Genomic DNA, 8,202 nt, shown 5'->3' with positions numbered 1-8,202 from the left:
GTAACAAAATATTCATCCAACCACATCTTCAGTTCAGAGAATGTTTCGAACTTTGACCCCGGCAAAATAATATTCTTCCCATGTGTGTCCCGATGAGAAGGTGGCCTAACTCCAAACAATATGCCTTCGCCTCCGTCAACCAAGGCTTCATCCGCAAGGCTAAGATCCTCGAACAATGGTGTCCGGTGATCACGCTTTAATACCTTCGTGAAAGCTTCAGCCTCCTTTGCCGTGAACCCTTCCTCATCAACTTCTTCATCGGGACCCTCATCGTCAGACTCAGAGGCATAGCCACGTGAGTACGGAATAGAATGGTCCATTGTCTCTTGCAAATTATATTTGTCCAAATCACCAAGATTGTTGTCATGAAGAACATTACCATCATTCTCATCATCATCGTGCTCATCATTAGCCTCTACCAATGGTTCATGTTCAATGTTGACCTCTTCATCGGCCTCATCGACACAATAAAGAGGTTCAATGTTGGCCTCTTCGTTGATGGGTGCAGGAATAGCTTCAACAATCGAAGAGGCAACCCGGTTCAAATCCAACAAGTTAGGAACATTTGTTTTGATGGCAAATAACTCTAGAGCCTTGTCTAGTGATTCGGCCACCATATCCTTGTATGCAAGCCAACGTTGCTCGGAGTTGACACGCATGGTCTTCCAACGAATGTGCATTCCGAATCCCACATTATGCCTACCATCAAACTCAACTACATCACTAGGGTCCATCCAATTCAAATCCTTTCGGACTTGTTCCAACAATTCACCATAGCTAGGACACAAATCGAACACCATGTCAAGCTCATCCGGGTCTGGATCAATATTTCCTTTTAAAAAGGCATCCTTGTCCACGTGATGAACATAAACACATGTTCTTCCCATACCTAAACAACAAAACATAGAACCTTTTTTATAAGCAATCATACAATTACAATAACCCTAGCCTAACTTCCAAATAACCCTAACCCCCTCATAACCCTAACACAACCAAACATCCCTAACCCTAGCCTAACCATAGCCTAACCCTAGCCTAACCCTAAAACAACCATAATGCAAACATCCAAACAACCCTAATCCTAACCCCATCATACCCCTTATCCTAACATACAAACAAATACAACAATATCATATACATCCCACATTTCATGAAAAACTAGGGTTTCCTCAAATTTGCAAAAAAAAAGACCATAAAAGATTTTTTTTCTTTCGGTGAGAATGAGGGGAGAGGTGGGGATTACCTTAGGGGAGTGATTGGACAACAAATGCCCGGTCCAAACCTTCAGATTTGGTGATTTAGAGAAGGATTTGAGGGAGGGGCCAGTGGCTGGGAGAGGGGGCTGGTGGAGGGGAATGAGGAGGGGGTGGGGAGGGGGGCTGGCCCGTGGCCAGTTAAGTCAATGTGTGGCGCCTAAGCGTTCGGCGCCACACATTACAATGTGTGACGCCTGAGGCTTAGGTGTCACACGGCCTGGGGGGTGGGCCCTCCCTGCTAGGTGGTCGGGGGGTGTGGCGTCGAACGGCTAGGCGTCACACAGTGTAGTGTGGCGCCTAGGTGTCGGACGCCACACAAAAGGGTCAGTCGGGTGAAATATTTTCCCTGAGGGGTCACTCCGTGAGTTCTTTCCCCCCAGGGGTCATTTGTGTCAATTTTGCCGCGAAAGCAACCAGCAGTTTGACGTGGTGTTTCTTTCCAAAGGACTAGATTTTTATAGTCCCAGGACCTAAAAAAAGTCCTTCTAATAGAATCTTTTTCTAGTCCCTTAGGCCTTGTTTGTTACTAGTGTATTTTAGGGAATTTGTAGGGATTATCCCGGTCAAACCCCTCAATCCCCACACATCCCATAACATCATTTGGTTCTAGTGTATATGACATGTTTCATCCCTACATTTCCCCTCAAATTCCCAAATTATAGTGCATTTTTCTCAATACCCAATACACTACCCCTACCTAGTGTATTGGGGATAAATGGGGATTTGAAGGGATTGGATGAAGGTTGGGGTTTCACCCAATCTCACCCAATCCCTTAGGGAATTATCCCCATCAATCTCCTCAAAAACACTAGTATCAAACAAGGCCTTAGGCTTTGTTTGGTACTAGTGTATTTTAGGGAATTTATGGGGATTATCCCAGTTAAACCCCTCAATCCTCACATATCCCATAACACCATTTAGTTCTAGTGTATTTGACATATTTCATCCATATATTTTCCCTCAAAGCCCCAAATTATAGTGCATTTTTCTCAATACCCAATACACTACCCCTACCTAGTGTATTGGGGATAAATGGGGATTTGAAGGGATTGGATGAAGGTTGGGGTTTCACCCAATCCCTTGGGGATTATCCCCACCAATCTCCTTCAAAACACTAGTATCAAACAAGGCCTTAAGAAAAAGTATCTCCTCCTTCTTTACCTAGGGCTAAAAGGGACTTTTTAGTCCAGTCTAACACCACCTCGGGTTGATCCCGCCAACCGCCTCTCCTTCTTCCTGTCCACGGACGCGTGTCGAACTCTCCTCCTCCTCGCACCTGCTCCCCACCGCCCTGGTCCAAAAAGGCGTTGAGTAACCGATCGTATCCACATCCGTGTAATGCTACACCCACGTAGAGCTACGTGAGTTTACGTGCTGATTAGGACCGACGCTGACCTGGCCGCGCATACCGTTTGGAGCGAGAAATAGAAATAATTGCGGGCATAAAAATTAGTTGCTGTGAAAAAACAAATGCAACCCCCAGGCGATAGATGGCAGGCACAGATCGTCCCAACGGCCGCGCGACGCGGCGAGTTTCCCATCGATCGGCAGCGCGACGCGGCGAGTTCCTCTGTTACGGCCGGACGCGAAGATATCTTCCGCGGCACGACAACGGGATACTCTGAGGCGGAGAGGTAGTCTCGTACTAGTTGGATGCGCCATGGATGGCTCCTCCGATGTGGGGAGGTGATCTCCTAATTGTTGACAGCGTCACGGCTGGCTCCTTGGCGACGAGGCGGCCTCCTCGTATGGACGCTAGCGGCGCCTTGGTGAAGTCCCATGGAGCCAAATCCGATGTACTGACTCGTCGTGTGGTGGCCGACGACGCTGGTCAACTTGCTGCCGAGCGTCCAGTCGGTCAACCTCTTTGGTCTCAGGCCATGGCTGGGCCAGATCGACGAGCTACATAAGTTTGTTGCTTAGAAATTGTACCGTGCTGCTTTGGTCTGAATTTTGTTCTGCTTTGCATCCTGTTGGTAGCTTGGCTGGGCCACATCAAAGCTCTGGACTTTTTTCAGCTTTACACAGAGATGATTAGAGACACAAAGTGCAGTTTCAGAGACCAAAATATTCAGAGATATGAAAAGAAGGGCTGACGTGAATCTCCAGTGTGCTTATACTTGATAAACTACCAGCAATGTGCACACACACATATCCATGAAAATTTACAATCCTATAAATAATTTTGTAGTACATTAGGGAAAACAAGATGACAAAACATATACTCCATCAAATATTACATTAAAGTTGCCAAGTGCATAAAAAAATACTGCATCAAACATCTTCAAATTACATAAATCATGTCTAAATCTGATCCGTCGTATTGTTGAGCCCTCCAATTCCATTGAAGCATAATTCTGCAGGACTGGACAGTACAGTCGATGCTTGCTGAACCTGAAACATCATACTTGTATATTCTCCTAGAATTGGAGGCATAACCATTGATGATGAACCTTCATATGGTATTGCAGCTGCTGGGGTTGGATTTATGTTGCCAGTCGCTATGCCAAAGTCAAATGATCCCTGTGCCAAATAAAGTCATTATATTAATGGATTACCAAGTTTTTACTGCAAATCAAAATTTGACAAAATAAAATACCTGAACTGTGCTACTACAAGCTATGCCATCCAAATAAACTGCTTCCTGACTCTGTTTCAGATTGCAAATCTGTTAGCTATACAAAAATAGTATTATTGTAGAACGGAGAACAAGAATCAAATACCGCATGTTCCATAAGATCTTGTTCTAGAATATTAGCGTCTGATTGTTTCCTTTTATTATTGGAACTTTTCTTGTTTAAATTCATGGAGTGAGCCTGAAATAAGTGCAACATTAGTGAGTTTTTACAAGAAGAAAAAAGTAGTTTGTGATCACACATAATATAGGCTACAATACCTTTTGTTCAGCTTTCTTCTTCTCCTGTTCTTCTTTTTTCATTTTCTTTTGTTCAGCTTTCTTCTTCTCTTGTTCTGCTTTTTTCTTGTCTCTTTGTTCAGCTTTCTTCTTCTTTTTGTTTGCTTGACGAATAAGCTTATCAACCTTTGATTCTTTCCTCAATGAAGGAGGACGTCCAACACATCTAACAGCTATTGGACTTAGTATAGTTTTACTTGTTGTCTTCGCACTAGAAGGTGCATCTTCCTGTGTACCAACCTGTTCCTTATCATTTTCAGAATTTGAGCTGCTAGAGTACTCAACTTTGAGGGTACGAAGTTTTTCAATCAAAGAATTGCATGAATTATCTGACATGGCGCCTAGCTCAGCAACTGGGTAGAAAGAATTGCACAATCAATCAAAACGTTTTGCAACAGGCGTGTCTTCCATGCCACCATATGTGCATCTGATAAAATTATGCTTTGTTTTCACATTCTTTTTCCACCGATCAACAATGTATTGTGGAGGAACCTCCTTGATTTTCATGTGAGTGAGCACACATAATACATGCCTACACAGTATACCCCTGAACTCGAAGCGACGACATGAACACTTAACTTCGAACTCTTCCTCGTTGAAATAAACATGGTACACAATATCTTTTCTCCATCCTTTTTCCTCATCAATTAACACATCCTCAGTTATTTCATATGTTTCTATTGCCGCTTCCTTTTCTATGAACTTCCGATCACAATACATAATGTCTGTTAGCTCTTCTTGAAATTCTTTGAACTTTGCATTTGTATAGGCTGATTGAAATTGCTTCTCGATGGCAAAGCGTGTGATGCAAGGTATGGTTGAATTGAAGGAATTAAAATCAGCAATATTCTCCTTCTCAACTTTATCACGGAGAGCATTCTCATATTGGCTAACAAAATGCTTCAATGTAGTTTTTGCGTTAACATATCCATCAAAGAAGGCATTCATACTCTCACTACGTTGTGTAGTAGACATACCTGCCCAGAAGGCATCTTTCACAAATGCTGGAACCCAACGGTGCCGATGCTCATAAAGCCCTTTAAGCCATTCATTATCATCAATACTATACTTCTCGACCATATGCATCCAAGCAACTTCAAACTCTGTAATTGTTAATGAATTGTAAACCGCCCTGCCAACAACAACCTTGATGTGATCATATTCATCATATCCACCTAACTTCTCGGGTATCTTTTTCATTATGTGCCACAAGCACCATCTATATCGAGATTCAGGGAAAACTTCTTCCACACCATTCTGAATTGCTTTTGCTTGATCAGTTATAATAGCTTTTGGATGGCGATTTGACATACAAGTAAGCCATGCTTCAAATAACCAGACAAATGTTGGAGTATCTTCATTTGATAATAAAGCACACCCTAGCAACACTGATTGGCCATGATGATTCACTCCGACAAAACAAGCAAAAGGCATATCATATTTGTTCACCAAGTATGTTGTGTCAAAAGTAATGACATCATGAAAAGATTCATACACTGCTCTGCTTCTTGCATCAGCCCAAAAAAACATTCCGAAGTCGGGATTCATCATCAACATCCATGACACTAAAAAAGTTTGGATTGTCGGGTTGCATTTTGATAAAATAGTCACGAACCGCTTCAGCATCACCACTACCAAGTTTTAACCTTCTTGTTTTCTCTAGAAAATTGCGACAAGTTTTCTCACCAAAAGTTAGGTTCTCATGACCATCTGCTGCCACAACAAAAGAATTGAAATTCTTGGATACTCTTATTCCAGCGCGGTCATTCAGCTCAAGCCTGCGCTTGACATGGAAATTTAACTTCTTATTGCATCTAAATAACCGAGATTTATGTGGACTCAATGCATGATTGTGATCCAAAATCGCCTTTGAAAGATGAAGCTTCCCATCAGGACCACGTGTAACATAAATTTTAGCTTCACATCCTATCCCGGCTGTTGGGTTTGGCTTCAACATATTTCTTGAGTTCGATTGAGTCTTACCATACCGAGAGCAACAAAGTGTAAGGTACTTTACTTGTCCATTATCATCACTATGTGAGCTTCTTCTCGTTACACCAAAGCCTTTTGCTTTAGCATATTTGATATAGTACTCTCGCACCTCATTCTCAGTATCGAAGGTCATCCCCAATTCAGGGTCTCCAAGTAACGAATCTGGTTGATCTTCAATATGGTCATGTTCAATTTCCATGTTGCTTTGATTTTGTTGCTTAATGTCGTCGTCATCACTTGAAATAGACATGTCACTTGATTCTTGAACACCAACTATTCCATCATCCATTCCTATGATCATGAAAAAAAGTCACTCTTCTACGAAATCAAAACTAAATTTGTAACAGAGTGACCTAAATGTTGGCATGTTAACCATGAACTTGTGACCTTCATGCTGAACATAACAAGATGATTAAATCGATAACAGTACACATATTTGACGAAAGCAGTGTATCGTATTCGGATCAACCGACCTCACAGGGATTTTTAACTCCTGCACGAACTGCCAACCGGCGTGCAACCGGAGTACTAGATTACCACCACGACCGTAGCATTACCAGCATCTGCATACACGAATGGTCAAACTAATCACAAAATTAGCAGATCTCCTCATCAGTCCTGGAAGTAATCTCTCACAGGTTGCATTACAGATCTCCTTCTGGATGTGAAGTGAAAACAGGTTCATCATACTACACAAGCAAAATGAGGTAAACTCCATCAATCCTGGGAGGAATCTCTATTAAAGATTGGATTCGAGAAGCAGAAGCACCCATCACCACCTCAACAAGCATCAGGAATTCAGGATACGTACACATGAGCAGCTATGAAAATCAGCAAGGGTACTAGATTACCACCACGGCCTTAGCATTACTAGTAGTGTCTATCTAACACCAATGGTCAAACAATAACAACACATATATTTAACCATGAACAATACTCCTGACTTAAACGCAGAATACAGAATACAGCGAACAACAGCAGTAGCAGCAGACTGAACCTTGTATCCTCCCCGTCGTCAGCTAGGCCAGGCACACCACGCAGGCCACCAACGATGCAAGCACTGTGATCGACAACGCGTGGAAATTTCGTTCAGCAATACAGATGATCAAAAGTTGGAGGCGGCGATCTTAAAATTTGGAAAAACGGATCTGTTTGTGCATTTCTGTTTTTCCCTTGCGTAATTAGCGGCAGGTTACTCGCCGCGTCGCGCGGCCGTCGGGCCGATCTGTGCCTGGCATCTATCGCCTGGAGGTTGCGTTTGTTTTTTCACCACAAATAATTTTTAAGCCCGCAATTATTTCTGTTTCTCGCTCCAGACGGTATGGACGGCCATCAGCGTCGATCCTAATGATCACGTAAACTCACTTAGCTCTACGTGGGTGTAGCATTGCGCCAACTCCTGCCTGGTCAAAAGCTGGTTGTGGGCCAGAGGCAGGTCCACCTACCCCGCTACGTCAGCCACGCGCTTGGCGGGCTCGCGGGTAGGGGGGCCCTCCACCACCCCTCCAACGGGCAGCGCGGCCTCCTCCAAGTGCCTCTGCGTCACCTCCGGCTCCGGCGCTGCCGTCTCCACCGGCGTCACCTCTGGCACCGGTGCCGCCAACTCCACCTGCGCCGAGCCAGTGCCAGGCCTCGCGCACTGAACCGATGGCGCAGCACACGCAGAACCCAGTCGTGGCGACCATGGAACCACTGACGTGGGCAGGTCCCTCCGATGTCCATTGGCGGTCCCCGTCACCATCCCGCACACCCTGGTAAACGTAAAGCGCCGGCGAGTATGCCGCACACCGCCCGGGCCATCAGGATCCGCCTCCGGGTGGTCGAATTCATCGTCGTCATCATCATTGCCATCCTCACCGGAAGAAGGCCAGAGCTTTGGGCAGTATTCTCCGTGCTAACCAGGTGCACCTTGATCGAGTACTCAAGCATGGCCTTGTCCAGCGGCACGAGCGCCTCCACCGGCAAAACGAGACCGTCCGCCAACTCCACGTCCATGGCCTCGTCGGGCTCCTCCACCAGGATGATCTTCTCCTTGCGCAG

Source organism: Hordeum vulgare, chromosome 2H (assembly GCF_904849725.1).
Source record: "Hordeum vulgare subsp. vulgare chromosome 2H, MorexV3_pseudomolecules_assembly, whole genome shotgun sequence".
Classification (NCBI taxonomy): Eukaryota; Viridiplantae; Streptophyta; class Magnoliopsida; order Poales; family Poaceae; genus Hordeum; species Hordeum vulgare.
Note: the sequence above shows the minus strand (reverse complement) of the source record.